We start from the raw sequence: 15,380 nt of genomic DNA, 5'->3' as shown, positions 1-15,380 counted from the left end.
ATTCAGTTCAAGTAAATGAATATGAATATGAAGGCCTCCTGTGTGCTCGTCAATGTGCTCAAAGCTTCAAAGAGAAAAATAAGAGTCCTGCCTTTAATGAGCCTAGATAGTCCACCTGCTGCAGGTGAGAATACTGGCACTTAGGTCGGACTTTATGAATGAAATCACACAGGGACAGCAAGCTGGGGCAGAAAGCCAGGTCTGATTTCTAGACTACAGGATGATATCAGGCTGCTGCTGTATCAGCCCATGTACCTTCTTCATGGTCTCCCAGAGAGGTGGTGATAAAACTCCTTTTGGAAATAAACTGTGGTCTGGCACATCTGACTGTAGAGAATTTGTTCTGAACAGTAGCCCGAACATCTTCAATGTTACGTGTTGAACTTAACACTTACTTCCTGTTGTTTGATTTAATTGAAGAACACACAGTGCTACCCTTTTTCACTTCTGGTCAGAGGTATAAGTTCCTCATTCACCATGTTGCAGAACACTTGCTTTCAGCACCGTGGGGGCGGGATTAGAGGTGGAGGAGGGAGAAGCAGAACTGTAGACCTGAGCCCCATGAGATCTTTAGGGCCCAAGAACTGCACATGTAATAGTGGCATGGTTTACAAAGCTTCTCCTTTCTTCACCTGGTGGTGAAGAAACAGGCCTGCTTCCTCTCTTGGGCCTTGATGAAAACTTAATTGTTTAAGTTCTCATTAGCCATCACATTAATGCAACTAATTTTCATGGGCTTTGGCAGCGACATTTATCATAAATTGGTACAGTTTTATAAATATTTGAAATCAACTTATGGCCCCGATGTCATCAGACTCAAGGCCAGAATTGTACGGTCAATAAAGAATTAAGCATAGGAACGATAGTGGTTGAATGGTGGCCCCCAAAATTACAGCTCCTAATCCTTGGAACCTGTCAATGTTACCTTGTTTGGAAAAAGAACCTTTGAAGATGTGATTAAGTTAAGGATCATAAAATGGGGAGATTATCCTGGATTATCCAGTTGAGCTCTAAATGCCATAAAAAATGTCTGTATAAGTGAGAGGAAGAGCTGACATACATAGAAGAGGAAAGGCCAAGCGAAGACAGGCAGAGATTGCAGGGATATGGCCATACTCAAAAGAATGCTGGCAGCCACGGGAAGCTGGAAGAGGCAAAGATGGATTTACACCTAGGGCCTTATGAGGGCCAGATGAACACCTTAATTTCTGCCCAGTGAAGCTGATGTTGAACTTTTGGCCGTCAGAACCCTGAGAGAAGAAATTTCTGTTGTTTGAAGCCACCAAGGTTGTGGGAATTTGTTACAGCAACCACAGGAAACTAATACAGGAACAAAAAAGCTTACTCCTCTATTGTCAGAGCAGTCTGGCAAAGTGTGTGGATCTCTTCTCAGAAAAATGGTTTCAAGTCATACAATAAAATACAAAAGATCATGCAGGAAGCCAATATATTGAAATACAGTTGCTAGAACATAAGAAAACAACTGTGTACAGCTTTGAACACATTCATCAAGATGACACATTTCAAATATAGGCAAGCTAAAGCTGATTTTATTTTCGGAAGACACCAGCTGGAAGACTGCTGATGCACTGTGGAGTGGCCTGCAGTGAAAAAGGTTGAGAGCACGTGTGGTCTACTTGGGGGTTGAAAACCCACTATTTTTTTGAAGATGTGATAAAAGTAGAGTGTTCCAAGGTGTGTACAGTAGTTGTCGTGTAATCATGGAAATATAGGTGTTGTTTGGTGACCAAGTCCCAGGTATGCCAACACTGCCTATACTGACAATCGAAGGACATACTGGATTTCAGTTAATGACCCTCAGGGGCAGGACCCCTGGCTCAGAGGGTGAGGCAGCAGGAGCACCAGTGATTATGGGTTGTAGGGAGGTCAAGCAGGACTGAACCGACTTTGTAAGGACAGCAGCCTGGGAGGAGCTGGACCCCTGACTCAGGCCCTGTGAGGGGCAGCGGCTCCCAGGAGTTGCCCGGTGATAAAGCCAGCTCAGCAAATGGGACAGAGTGTCAGGCTGACTATGAAATATGACAGATTAACAGCCGTGGCTCCTGGTGTGACTTGCTTTCAGACACTTCATTTAGAAGTGATCATATCGCTGGATGCTTCCTATAATTTGTGATGATGCTGATTGTGATAAATTGTGAGTTTCTGGCAAATTCACCCAGCCCGCTCCAATGGCTGAACAGAGAAAATGTGTAATTCTGTGGGAATGTTTATGCCACGAATGGGAGCGAAGGTCTGGCTGGAGCAACAGAATGCTCAGTCAGCGAACAAAGTAATTAAATCAAGCTAATTAAATCACAATAAAAATAATTTTAATTTAATTAATTTCTCTGCACCGATTGAACATTATGGCGCAATCACAAGGCTTTCTGAACACTAATAGAATTTAGGGGCTGGGACACAGAAGTTGTGGTCACTGGTGTGGTACGTGGGTTATTGTTGAGGGAATGCAATTAAATACTTTTAATGAGATGCTGAAATGTTGACTGAGCCACAAATAGAAAATGGTTTTGGAATTAAGATAATGGGGTCTTTTTCATTTCCCAGTTAGGTTTCTGTACTAACCAGGGCAATAAATGTCAAATTTGGTAATAATGTAAAAGGTCTAGATAAAGTAGACGGCATACAATTGCTTTGCTATATTGGAGTTGGTGGGAAACCTTAGGTCAGGATCTAAATAGTGAGAAGGAGTACTAGGGACATTTATCCATTATAAACTGAGGGGATATTTACTTTGAGCCCCTGGTACCTAATAAAGGCCCTAGAAGCATTAGAATTGGAATCCTGTGAGCTCAGTCGAAGACTAAGTATACCAATGAATTTTTAATAGCAGCATGGAAGATTTAGGTGAGATGAACAGAAGGACTTTCTGTTTGGGACAGATATTAACCAATAACCAGTTATTTCTTGAAAACATGAACCATGGTTCACCCCCTACCACCACTTAACCCCTTGTGCTAAGCAGAGAGCCTTACAGTGAGTGGCCGATACTCAAGTATTTATTATTAAATTGAATTATTGAGGTTCTTAAGAAATTTCTCAATTTAGTGCTTGAAAATTAGGATGAATAATCTCCTTTCTGGGTTGTTCAGACATTGTTCACTTTATAAACAGGAGGATGCTCACACCAGATGACCTCTCAAGGCCACTTCCCAAGACCAATTTTGTCCTATAAGCAACACTGGAATTCTGAGTGCGTGTTAGCAGGCACCCACATAATTACCAACTGTCATTTTAGAGGAAGCCTGTCTTGGATCCTAATATTATTTATCATGTATGTTATTTTAATTAATATTTTGTGTGTGTGCCAACATTTAACCAGACCTCACTATGGCTGGTGGGGGCACTGCATTGTTTGTTAAGTGGGATTGTTTTCCCAGGATGCAGCTGGTTTCCCTCCTCAGCAGCCAGGGAGGGCAGAGACCAAGGACCGGCCTTTGTAAAAGCCTCTGCTGCCACAAGTGTGCTGGTGGTTCTCTGCCTCACGTGGCTCATCAGCAAGGACCACTTTCTCCATCCTAAGGAGCGGTGTTGGGAGGCCCCTAGGGAGGGCTCTGGATGCTGAATGAGGTCCCCCAGGGAGAAGGAAGTGGGGGATCAGTGTTTGTGATGTCTGAGTGCTGCAGGAACCTGAGTGTGCTGTCTTTGAAGAGCGAATTGGCAACTTTTTGTTGTCTGTTGTTATGCAACTGGGCAGAGTGGGATCCCGGATAGCAGGATACCTGATACCCTCCAGGAACATGAGCAGGCCAATCAGCTCAGCTGACACAATAACTGAAGGTCCCCAGCTCCCCCTAACACACTGCCTGGCACAGTTGCCCCTGAGGTAAGAACAAGACCTTCCTCAGGAGGAGGCTTTTTGTCATTCAGGAAAGGAGGGGCTTCAGCTTAAGCTGCCTTTTAGCCAGTTGGTTCCCTGCATTCTGCCCCTGCTCCTAGCCCTGGCTTGGTGCCTGCCTCCCTCCTGCACAGGTGCACAAGTCCATCCTCACCTTTGGGAAGGGACAGTGCAGAGTGAATCCCCCATTTCTCTAGAACAGTGGTTCTCAACCTTCTTAATGCCACGACCCTTTAATACAGTTCCTCATGTTGTGGTGACCCCCAACCATAAAATTATTTTGTTGCTACTTCATTTTGCTACTGTTATGAATTGTAATGTAAATATCTGATATGCAGGATGCATTTTCATTGTTACAAATTGAACATAATTAAAGCACAGTGATTAATCACAAAAACAATATGTAATTATATATGTGTTTTTTGATGGTCTTAGGCGACCCCTGTGAAAGGGTCGTTCAACCCCCAAAGGGGTCACGACCCACAGGTTGAGAACCACTGCTCTAGAACCTGATTTTAGAAATATGTTATGCACCATGGTGAACGTCCAAGATTTGCTAATGAGCATTACAATCCTTTTCCTCACTCTCGTAGACCCACAAGGTCTAGTTCTATCATATAATTTTTATTATGCTTCAAATAGTACTATCTAACTTTTAGGTGAGGTCAAACAGGTGCCTAATGAAGTGCTAAGCACTGGACTTCCATCATCACAATTAGTTCTCATGGAGACTCTTGGGATCTAGGTCCTTCTCTTTCCAAAACGTCTCCTCTTCACTACCACCCAGGCCCAAAATGCACAAACCATAAGGTAGGCGTCTGCTCCTCTCCTCTCAACACCGAGCTGCCCAGGAACACACATGTTCTGCTGTGCCCAAGCTTCAGAATCCTCTCCCCAATTCTTTCTCAGTCCTGGAAAGCTATTTTACAGAGAAGATTTTAGACCCACTAAAAATGCTAGGAAAACTTTTTCTCTCTCACAAAGTAAATTAACTATACACTGTGCATCTGAGTTGGTCCCAGGATTCTATCACAGGAGGAAATCCCTTTAAAGGGTTTGACTTGGTAACCTGAAGACCTCTGGAACACTGGCCTTTAAACACAACCGAGGCCCAGATACTGCGCATGCCGGTGTCCTCAGGGCTCAGCCGGGCTGGACAGTGTCTCAGAGATAAGAGATAAGGAACCCGCCTCAGGCGTGAGACCTTGCGCTCAAATTCCCTGCCTGGAGGGCTCCCTCCTTGATCCCGCTACTTGCCTCTCTCTGATCTCCTTTTCTCTCTTCCTCTTCCTCTGCTCATTTTTCTCTCCGATTCAACTTTGTCAACTCTCATCCCCATTCCTGTGCCAGCCCCTCACTTTCCTGTCATCTTGGCTGTGCAGTTGACTCTACGAGCGGTTCCCAACCTTTTTGGTTTTGGCACCAGGGACTGGTTTCACGGAAGCTGGGGAGCAACAGGAGGCGGAGCTCAGGCGGTAATGTGAGCAGAGCTCCACTCTCTCAGCCGTGCTCACCTCCTGCTGTGCGGCTGGATTCATAACAGGCCGCCACCGTACTGGTCCGTGGCAGAGGAGAAGGCTTGGGGACCTCTGCTCTACACTACATTGGTCAGGTGACCTTATCCTGCTTCCTAATCCTCTGCTGAATATTCATAATAACAGAAAACCTGAGAAGAGAAAACACCGACCAGTTCTGAAAGGACTTGAATTAATGAAATAATGTTTGGGGGCATTTGGGTTGAATGGGTGTAATTGTAGGTTGCAAAGTGTAATAGTAGGTCATCAGGGATATAATTTTGTCCTCTTTTACCTTCAGGTTTTCGTTAAGCCAGTGAGTTTGGTGGAATTAGAGGGCTGTTGTGGGGGGAAATAAACCAAACCAAACCTCAGCAACCTGCTGGCCAGAGAAGAGCTTTGTCAAACTATCAGGTAGCCACAGTTAGCCTTTATGCAGCATACAATGAGGGCAGTCGCCAGGGCCTGTAGAAAGAGTACCAAACTGTCAACACAGGACATTTTTGCTGAAAGTCATCCTTTTGATTTCATCTTCCCAGCCTAATGTAATAAAAACAGACATGTTGGGACGCATTCCTCTCCATTTGATAGGGACCGTCATGGATACCAGTCACGTGTGCAGTCATAAAGGTTACCCAGCTGCCAGAAGTGACTGGGAACATGACTGTGACCCAAAGGTTGTGAGCACCTCACCCTGGTGGTGAGGGGGCAGCTGTCATGGAAGCAGGATGGAGTGAAAACCAGGCTGTTTCTACTAGACCATTTAATGTCTCCAACATGGAAAGTTTCAGCCACAGGTCCATTTTCTCTAATTAACAAAACCTTGAGGAGGGGTTATGCCAAAAGAAGAAGAAAAGAAAACCAAGCGGAAGAGTCTTGAACTTATTTTTGCTGATCAGATGGCCATTTCTACGGGAGTAGAGAGGGAGGCAGGAAGTTGCCATGGTCAGAGGCCTGGTTCCTGTCAGCTCAACTGTTTTCCGTATTCGCCAATCCCATACTCACTTGGAGTTTATGGTCTCACTGGGGACCCACTGCAAAGAAAAGAGCTTCACATAACGAGAATTTAGGAGTTTTCTACCAAACAAGAAGCTCACAGAACTTAGGGCAACTCTGACATTTGGGAGAATTCAAAGGTACTAAACCTTCCTGAAACATTCCAAGTTTGCTGTCACATGGTAAACATGACTCCCAATATTTATTTGGGTGGTTGCTAGGGTGCTATTTTCCACGTACTTACTAAAGTGCCCTGAAAGGAACTGCTTATTCTCCATCAATTATACTCTGCCAGGAGTTTATAGGTAACATTTCGCTGGATGTTAGAATGAGAACAGGTGTGTAATTTGCAGCTTGTTGAAAACAGTATATAAATATAATTCCTCAGCCTGAGTAAAAGCATGAGCTGAGATTTCTTTGAGACTCAAAAGGCTATGTCTCCTTGTTCTAACAATTACTGTCGAATTCACTGTATTTATTCATTCAGCAAGTTGCCATTGATTGCCACTGTGTGCCAGCATTCAGGCACTGGATCCTGGGAGTTCACACACGGAAAACACATTCCCTGCCCAGCCCCAAGTTAAAGTCCAGAAATGTTTCTAAGACAAGGCAGGTGGTAACAATGTAGCATGATGAACACTGTGGTTAAGAAGAGGGAAATGCCCAGGGTACAGTAGCAGCCAGGAGAACACTGATCCAGCCCTGAGTGTGCCCATGCGCACCTGCAAATGTGTGTCCTAATGGTGTTTGGAAGTCCATAGCTTTAAAGTAGATTTTCTGGTGATGATGTCTAAAATAAATCTTGAAGGATAAATGGGTGCTAGATAATGACAGGAAAAGAGTTCCATTCTAGATAAGAGGAATAACAAGAGGAGATGATATTTTAAGAACTATACATTACTTTGTTTATGAGAACTACTGTTACCTGGAGTTGTAGTGATGGATGAGTTTGGAGAAATTGGCAGTGCTCTTACATTTCATGTGCAGGGGGTTTATTTGAAGAAGGAAGAAAGCAAGGAAGTAAGGGAAGGAGGAAGGAAGGAAGGGCAACGGGGAGCACTGAAGAACAGGAAATGACCTCAGATTTATATTCTACTTATGCCTGGTGATTTTTATAAGTCCATTATGTCTTTTAATGTTTACCCTCTGAACTCAGTGTGTTTGTTTATGGAAAAGAGATATCCTTCCAACATAGGGAGGTCTGGAGTGTCAAATGAGATACTGACCTAAGGTGCTTATCACAGTCCCTGCGACATTCTCAGTGCTCAAAACACAGTCTCATTCTGACTATGACGAGCATGGAGATCGCAAGCAGTGTAGTGACGTGCCAGCGGGAGATGACAGTGCCGCAGATGGGGTGGAGAGGTGGCAACTGACGTGAGAGATATTTGGGGAAGCAGAATCAGCAGGGCTGGTGACTGAGGATGTGCAGGCGGTGAGGGAGGGGGCAGTCAAAAATGCCTTCTAGGTTTCTGGCTGGGCACCTGGTGGCCCCTCCACTGAGAGGGACACAGAGAGAGCCACAGGCGGGGTCCACAAAGTGAGAGACTGTGCAGCACCACACCCAAACCAATCCTTGGCTGGCACAGCTTGTTTTCAAAAGTGGACCCAACTTGGAAGCATGTGAATCAGTGGGGTGTGCTGGTGGCTGGGGAGTGGAGACAGCTCCCTGGAGTGGAGATTCGGAGCAATTTCTCCCCAATGACTTCCTCAAAGCCACGTGACCACCTGCACCTCCTCTTCCTCCTCCCTACTGGACCTGCTTCTCTCCGGATCCCCAACCACACATAAGAACCAAGCCTGGGTGTGTCACCTTGCCCCACACCTGTGGTGCTGGTGACCTTTGATCCTCCTTACACACCAGGCCCAGCATCATTGCATATAAACCTGCTGCTGGGAGAAAAAAGAGTTATGAATCCTGCTTCTTTGTGTTCTAGCCAAAGCAATAAAATACATTCCCAATACTAATACTGCAATTTAAATTTATTATCTTTGTGCTTTACAGTATCCATAGCAGTAAAATGTATTCCCAAGAGTATCATTACAATTTCCAAGTAGTTAAGGAATTCTTTTTGTTTACATTTTAAAGCCATAGCAATAAAATTTAACACCAACAATAATACTACAACTCTGTATGCCCTTAAAACTTGTCATAAATGATGATTGTGAGGAGAATGTCAGTAAACATATAAATGTTTTTCCAGAAGAAAGGAGCCTTTTTGGTTTGTCTCATGCTGAGGCCTAGATTCTTAACAGGGTCTTGAGAAACATACACCTTTCCAGTTAGTCAGCAAGTCTCACTGATCCTGTCTCCTAAGTATTTCTTGAACAGGACCATTTCTCTCTGTCCACACAGCCCCAAAGGCTACATGCCATGGTTCCAATCTAGGGAGCTATTGTCCCCTGGCTGGGAAACCAACACAGCCGCTCCTTGTCCACATTCCCACCCTTGAATCAGTTCTCCGCATAGCGGCTTAAATGAAAATTTCAGAACACAAATTTTTCCAGTTTCCAGGGCAAGATGGGGGATAGAAAACAAGTTACAGGAGACTGCAAAGAAATAGCCAAATGCAGGATGTGGGACACCATGCAGAATGTGGGACACTGTGCAGGATGAATGACCTGGTGTCTCCAACCAATCAATGGCATAAAAAGGGAGAGGAAGACAGGAGGAGACTGATGGAGTGGAAGCATGTGAGAACTATAAACTACTGACCAAATATTGTCTGTGGGACTTGTGTGGCTCCTGATTCCAACAAGCAACTGTATACAGACATTTCTGAGAGAATCAGGGAAATCGGACTTTGGTGTAGATATTAGATGATACTGAAGACCTGCTGATAATTTTGTTGGCAGGTGCTGATATTTTGAAAGCAAAGGCTTTATCAGTTAGAGGTGCATTCTTGGGTATTTACAGAGGAAATGACATATCTTACATTTGTTTTAAAATACCGCAGCCCTCTACTTCCCCAAAGTAGAGGGTGGTGGGGATAGATGAGAATCAAAATCACCAAAATGTTAATTGTTGAAGCTGGAGGATGGGTTCATGGGGGTTCATTCTATCTTCTACTTTTTTCCTTTTATACTAGAAAACTAACATAATTAAAAGTAAAAAAAAAAAAGAAAAAAAAAGACTAGGTCAAAGGAAGCATTTGTTCTTTGTAATAGTAACAGATTTATTCAACAAACGTACTTTTTCATCACCCACTTCAATTCAACATATTTTTGACTGAACACCTACCTCATGCAAAATGAATAAGACACAGCTTCTGCCCCTCAGAAGCTTACCATCTGGTAGAGGAGGAGAGACCTACAGTTGTGAAAAGGTAACTAATACTAATACTAAAACTCAAACTAATTCTAGTACTAGTACTAATACTAAGAGCTAAGTCAACAATATGCAAAATAGTCAAAAGCTATCACAAAAAAATTCAAGGTGCAGAATGCTGTGTGTGATATGCTACTTTTTGAATATATAAGGAGAAAAGTAAGAATCTATAGTCTAATTTGCTTGTATAAGCATTAAAAGGTAAGGAAGGACAATAAGAAATTGTAAAAATGATATGTATTTAGGAGAGAGGCAAACTGAGGGCCAGGAAACACCTTTTATTGAATACGTTTTCATACTTTCTGGTTTTCGAAGACATGTGAATGTGTTGCATGTCCAAAATTTAAAATAAAAAGTAAAATAAGCTCTCATCTCCTCCCCATATCAGAGCACGACTCTCCTCTATTTAAAACCCTTTATTGGGTCCCATTATCTGGGTAACATTATGCCCAGTGCTTTTGGTGGCTCTTCAGGATGGCCACAGTCTGGTTTCTGCATCCTCTCACCTCATGCCTGTCACTCTGAGTCCTGCAGGTTCTCAGCACAGCCATGCTCACTCCAGTGTGGAAGCCAACAACCTTTTTGCTCTGCCTGGTTTCTCCCCGCTTCATTTGGCCTGACCAACCCCTGATCCTTCTTCAGATTTTTTTCTGGAGGTGCAACTTTCTTAGGGCTACCCGTTCAGCAACTTGCTTTCAGTCCCTCTGCCATGGCTTCCGAAGAACCCCATACGTCTCTATTTTGGTAAGGTAACTGTCAAAGTTGCAAGTAGTTGTCTGGTGTTACCTCTTTTACTCACCTGTAAAATGTGAGAGCACACCTACATCTCATTCTCTCTTGTGTTCCTTGCCTATTTCCAAGCCTCCTGTTAGCAACAATTTAATGTATAGCATGTTTAAATGAAGAGACCACAGTTACAGAAAATAAAAAGATGATCAGTGTGCATGTGTAGGATGTGTGGAATGTAGGAATCAACAGAATTTCCATGAGAAGCTAAGGGAAGCGAAGAGAAAGCCTGTGAGGATGATCAGACAGGAAGTGGCCGAAGACTGGGGATGAACAAAAGCACACTCTGAAGTGGAGGCCTTCCTTGAGCCAGTGAAATGGAAGACAAACAATGTACTGGAGAGAAGAAAGTTGTGGGTAAGAAACGGATGAAGAGAAAAGTCTTAGAATATTTTCAGAGGTAGCCAGCTGTCCGTGCATCTGTCCATGTTTCTGAAAGTCTGGGAATCTCTGGCAACTGCACGAAAACATCCGTGGAGATCTTCGTGTGCTTTTTTTTTTTCTTTTAATCCTCACCTGAGTCAGGTTCATCAGTTTTAGAGAGAGAGGAAGGGGTGGGAGGTGGCGGGAGAGATAGAGAGGGAGAAGAACATTGATTGATTGGTTGCTTCCTGCATGAGCCCCAAACCCACAACCTTTTAGTGTGCAGGATGATGTTCCAGCCAACTGAACCCCCAGCCAACTGAGCCATCCAGCCAGGGCTTCACATGCATAGTTTCTTTTTCTGAGTAAACCTCAGTTTTTTGAGGATTTGAAAGTCTGTAGATTTGAGAAGGACTAAAGATTGCGTCAACCTTAGACAAAACAGATGAACTAAGGAGAAGAGAAAGGCATGACACTGTGAGAGCTGGACCGTGGTACAGGGGAGAACCAGAAGGTGACGTGGGAAGCATTTTGCAGAAACAGCAGCAGTGAACTGGATGTGGGTGGGGAGTGGCGTTACTGAAGGTCATGGAAGGCCATTGAAACCCCACTGAGGAGCCCTGTCACCCCCAGCATTGTGAGCATGTTATTTGCTTCCTCAAACCTCATTCTCATTATTAGGGAGAAGGAAGGGTGGGTGAGTGTTACAAAAATACCTTCTTGTCTACTTCACAAGGGTGTCTTGAGGGGATAAGAAAGACTGCTACCGTCTGGAAAGTTGTGGGTTTTTTTTTCTTTCTTTATGTAATTTCCATTAAATTTCATGTAAAAATAACCATGGTCCCACTGACTAGGGAGGGGAGACCCCTACCACCATTTGGATTTTAGCCTCTCATTCACCTTCTGGAACTATGTTAAGAGATTTACAGCATCTCCCCAAAACGACAGAATCTCTTCCCATTTAGCTCATCTATTGTCAGTTTGAAATAGGCCTCACTTCTTTTCTGTGAAGAACCAAGCATGGAATTCTCGCCCATAATCTTCCTCTCCAGGGGCAGCTTTGTACTGTGGGCAGCCCTTGGGCCCTGTGTGGGCCTGGGCTCTCACCCTGCTCTGCCTCTTGCTGGCTGGCGACCCTGAGCTCATTACTTCACATCTGCATGCATCTTGGGCCTCTCTGCTGTCTAACAGGAATTCTAGTTTTCCTGAGCTCATGGGATGGTAGTGAGGATTGTCTGGTGTAACATACATGCCACCCTCAGAGGAACACATGTCCACAAAAGCTGCTCCATAGTTGGTTGAGCAGAGGGACATTTTGAGTGACAGAAGGGGCATTCCTCCCGAATGACTGGTGATGGGTCAGGTTCAGGGCAGCCCCTCACTGATCTCCCCATCAATAATTTCTCTAGTGTTGCCCCGGGGCAGCAGGTTTAAGGGGACGCCTGCTCACCTGTGGGGAAGGGGCGTTTTGCCCAGGGCTTCTCCTATTTTAGGGACTGGGAAACTGCCCTGATTTTTCAAGGTCCCTGAGTCAAAGCCAGAAGATGTGTTGTCCTTCTTGCTTGGCCACCTCATCATTCTGATTCCAGACAAGTCACTTTCCACCCCTGTGCCTTCACGTCCTCACTTCTAACCTGCATATACAGGGTTAGCCAACTAAGGCTGCCATACAAAATACTGCAGGCTGGGGGCTGAAAAAACAGAAATTTATTTTCTCACAGTTCTAGAGCCTAGATGTCTGAGATCAAGGAGTTGAAAAGGTTGGTTTCTTCTGAGGCCTCTCTCCTTGGCTTGTAGATGGCTGCCTCCTCCCCGTGTCTTCACATGGTCTTCCCTTGATCTGTGCCCTAATCTCCTTTTCTATAAGGACACCAGTCAGATTGCATTAGGGTTCACCTAACCTAGCAAACTGATTTTACCTAAACTGCCTCTTTACTGACCCCCTCTCCAGCCCTGGCCATGTGGCTTAGCTGGATGGCGTGTTGTCCCGTACGCCAAAAGGTTGTTGGTTTGATCCATGGTCAGAGCATGTACAAGAGGCAACCAGTTGATATTTCTCTCTCTCTCCCCTCTCCCCCCTTTCTCTGTCTCCAAAAATCAATAAACATATCCTCAAGCGAGGATTAAAGGGGGAAAAAAAGAGCCTTTCTCCAAAAACAGTCACATTCTCAGGTACTGAGGATTACGACTTCAACATATGAATTTGGGGGGTGGGCGTGAGGAGATGGCACAATTCAGCCCATAACAGGAGACTAAATGAGAAATTCTATGTTAAAACTTGGCCCAAAGCAGGAACTTGAAAAGCACTAGTTAAATATGTTGACATCCACTGCTTCACTGTATTTTGCGAAGACAACCTGCGGTTCCTGAAGGGGAAGGATCTGCTGCTTTGACTTGGCTGCATCTGCAATTGGCATTTATGTTTTTCTATTTCACAGCACATTCCCTTACATTCTGTGGCTACTGACCTGGTGTGCCGCTGCTGGCAAGAGGCAAATAAGCAGAGAGCTCAGATCTTTTTTGGCTGTAATGCTATGAACGGGAAATTTGTTAGGGGTTTTAGGACATCATCTCTTTTGTATGGACTTTGCTCTTATTGGTCACATGCCCTGTGTCACCAGAGCACAAAATCACAATTGTCATCTCATGAATAAAATAAAGGCACATCTATCCTAATCCATTGGGTTACTTGCAATATCTTACAGAATAGCTTTTCAGTGTTTCTTCAATTAGACAAAAGCAAGCAAAAGCAGCAATATCAACAATCATAAAAATAAAGAAAGAGGGAAAAAGAGTTACTTGGTTCCAAAGATGAGAAAAGGGAAAAGCTCTCTTGAAAATTCTACCACTTGGCCCACCTCTGTCCAGTTTCAGAGCAGTGCAGCTATGGCTCTTGGGCCTTTCTTCGGTCCCTTCTCTTCTTGTGCCCAGGCTCCTGCCTTCTACAAATGTCATCACCAGTTATGTATTCCTTTGGGTAGTGCTCTGGTGGCTCTCCGTCACTCAAAGTGTTCCTCTGGCCAGGGTTAATGACTGTGAGCAAGGACTTGCTAGTTGGCACCTACCCTTCTTCTGGGGAGAAGCAGACAGGCTTTCAAGCCCATGTGCGGTCACCTGCAACCTCTGACTCTCCAAGGCCTCGACCTTCTGACCTCTGCTCTTTTGGTTAATGACAATTATAAATGTCCAAGATGCACAACTCTGAGGCAGACAGCCTCAGCTAATTGGGCAAAATGATTAAAGGGAGGTAGGCTTTTTTTTTCTTCTTCAGTGTACAGCAATGCCTATTCCAAGAGCATAAATAATGAGTTTAAGAAAAAAAAATTTAAGATTTATAAGAAAACAATTTAATTCTGGAGTTTGGGAAAAATTTCTGGTTGCAATTTTGGATTTTTTTTTTTTTTTTTTTTTGATAGCTGGATTTGATTCAGATGGGGGATGGCAAAGGCTCAGGTACATGAGGAAGGGAGAGGGCAGACTGCAGCTGCAGCTCACAAAGACCAGATGGCTTGCAAGGACAGAGCAAAAACTCAGGGAATTCTAATGATGAGGAGCGCTCAGCTTTCAGAGAGTGGGCAGACAGACTGGGAATCCTGGGAGTCATGTGATGAGCATCTAGAAATGAGCATGGGACATCCTTGCCTAAAATACAGGTCTACAGGGCAATGCGGTTTTGTGTCTGGAACAAACAAAGAAAATCTAGCATATATGTGTGTATGCAAATGTCTCTAAATTTCATATATTTATATCTATGATTATACACATTACACATTTGTTATATCTGTGCTGATTAAAATAAAATAAAATGGTGAAAAGGGTGTCCAGCCACCAGTTCTCCAGTCTCCATCAGTGGTCAACTTTCTCATGTTGCTATGGGAACAAGTCCCTACCTGCCTCCCTGGAAAGAGAATGGCTTCCTGAGCAATGGGCAGTGCCCAGGCCAGGGCCCCCTCTCTACCTGTCGTGAACTTTGGGCACCAGTAAAATGTGAGGTTGTTGTTTTATTCAAGCTGCAACCAAGCAATCTCTATTGGAGCCGAGAACGACCTAAGAATTTCCTTTTAGACAGTATAAGATCACCTTAAGTAGCCATGTGGTCATTGTCAAAAGATGTTTGAATATTTATGCAGAGTTATTGGAAAGGACCTCACAGCACTCTTGACACTCTTATCAGCTCGCGGGGTGCTTCTTTGTGAGTGTGTGAATGTGTGTGTGTAAAAAGGTTTAGAAGTGGGCAATACATTGGAAAGAAGACATCATCTTCTTTTTTAAAAGGGCTGAGGCAGTCAGAGTTTGATTTTCCCACTGCCTCCCATAAGAAAGAACCCCTGCAGTAACTCTTATGTGAGTGCTCTCTGGGGGAGAACATAAGGCCTGATGAAGGGGGGCTGGTCCTACTTTTCTCCTAAGAGCACTGAGGCTATTAGCAAGCAGTGATTTGAGAGAAGGACAGGCAGTGGCAGAGGTGCTGTCATGCTAGGAGGTCTGGCTAGCTAACCCTCACCCACTGCCTACTGGCTTCCTGCCTAACTCGGGA

Source organism: Furipterus horrens, unplaced genomic scaffold, assembly GCF_987537825.1.
Source record: "Furipterus horrens unplaced genomic scaffold, mFurHor1.1.pri manual_scaffold_7, whole genome shotgun sequence".
Classification (NCBI taxonomy): Eukaryota; Metazoa; Chordata; class Mammalia; order Chiroptera; family Furipteridae; genus Furipterus; species Furipterus horrens.
This window is presented reverse-complemented; position numbering follows the sequence as displayed.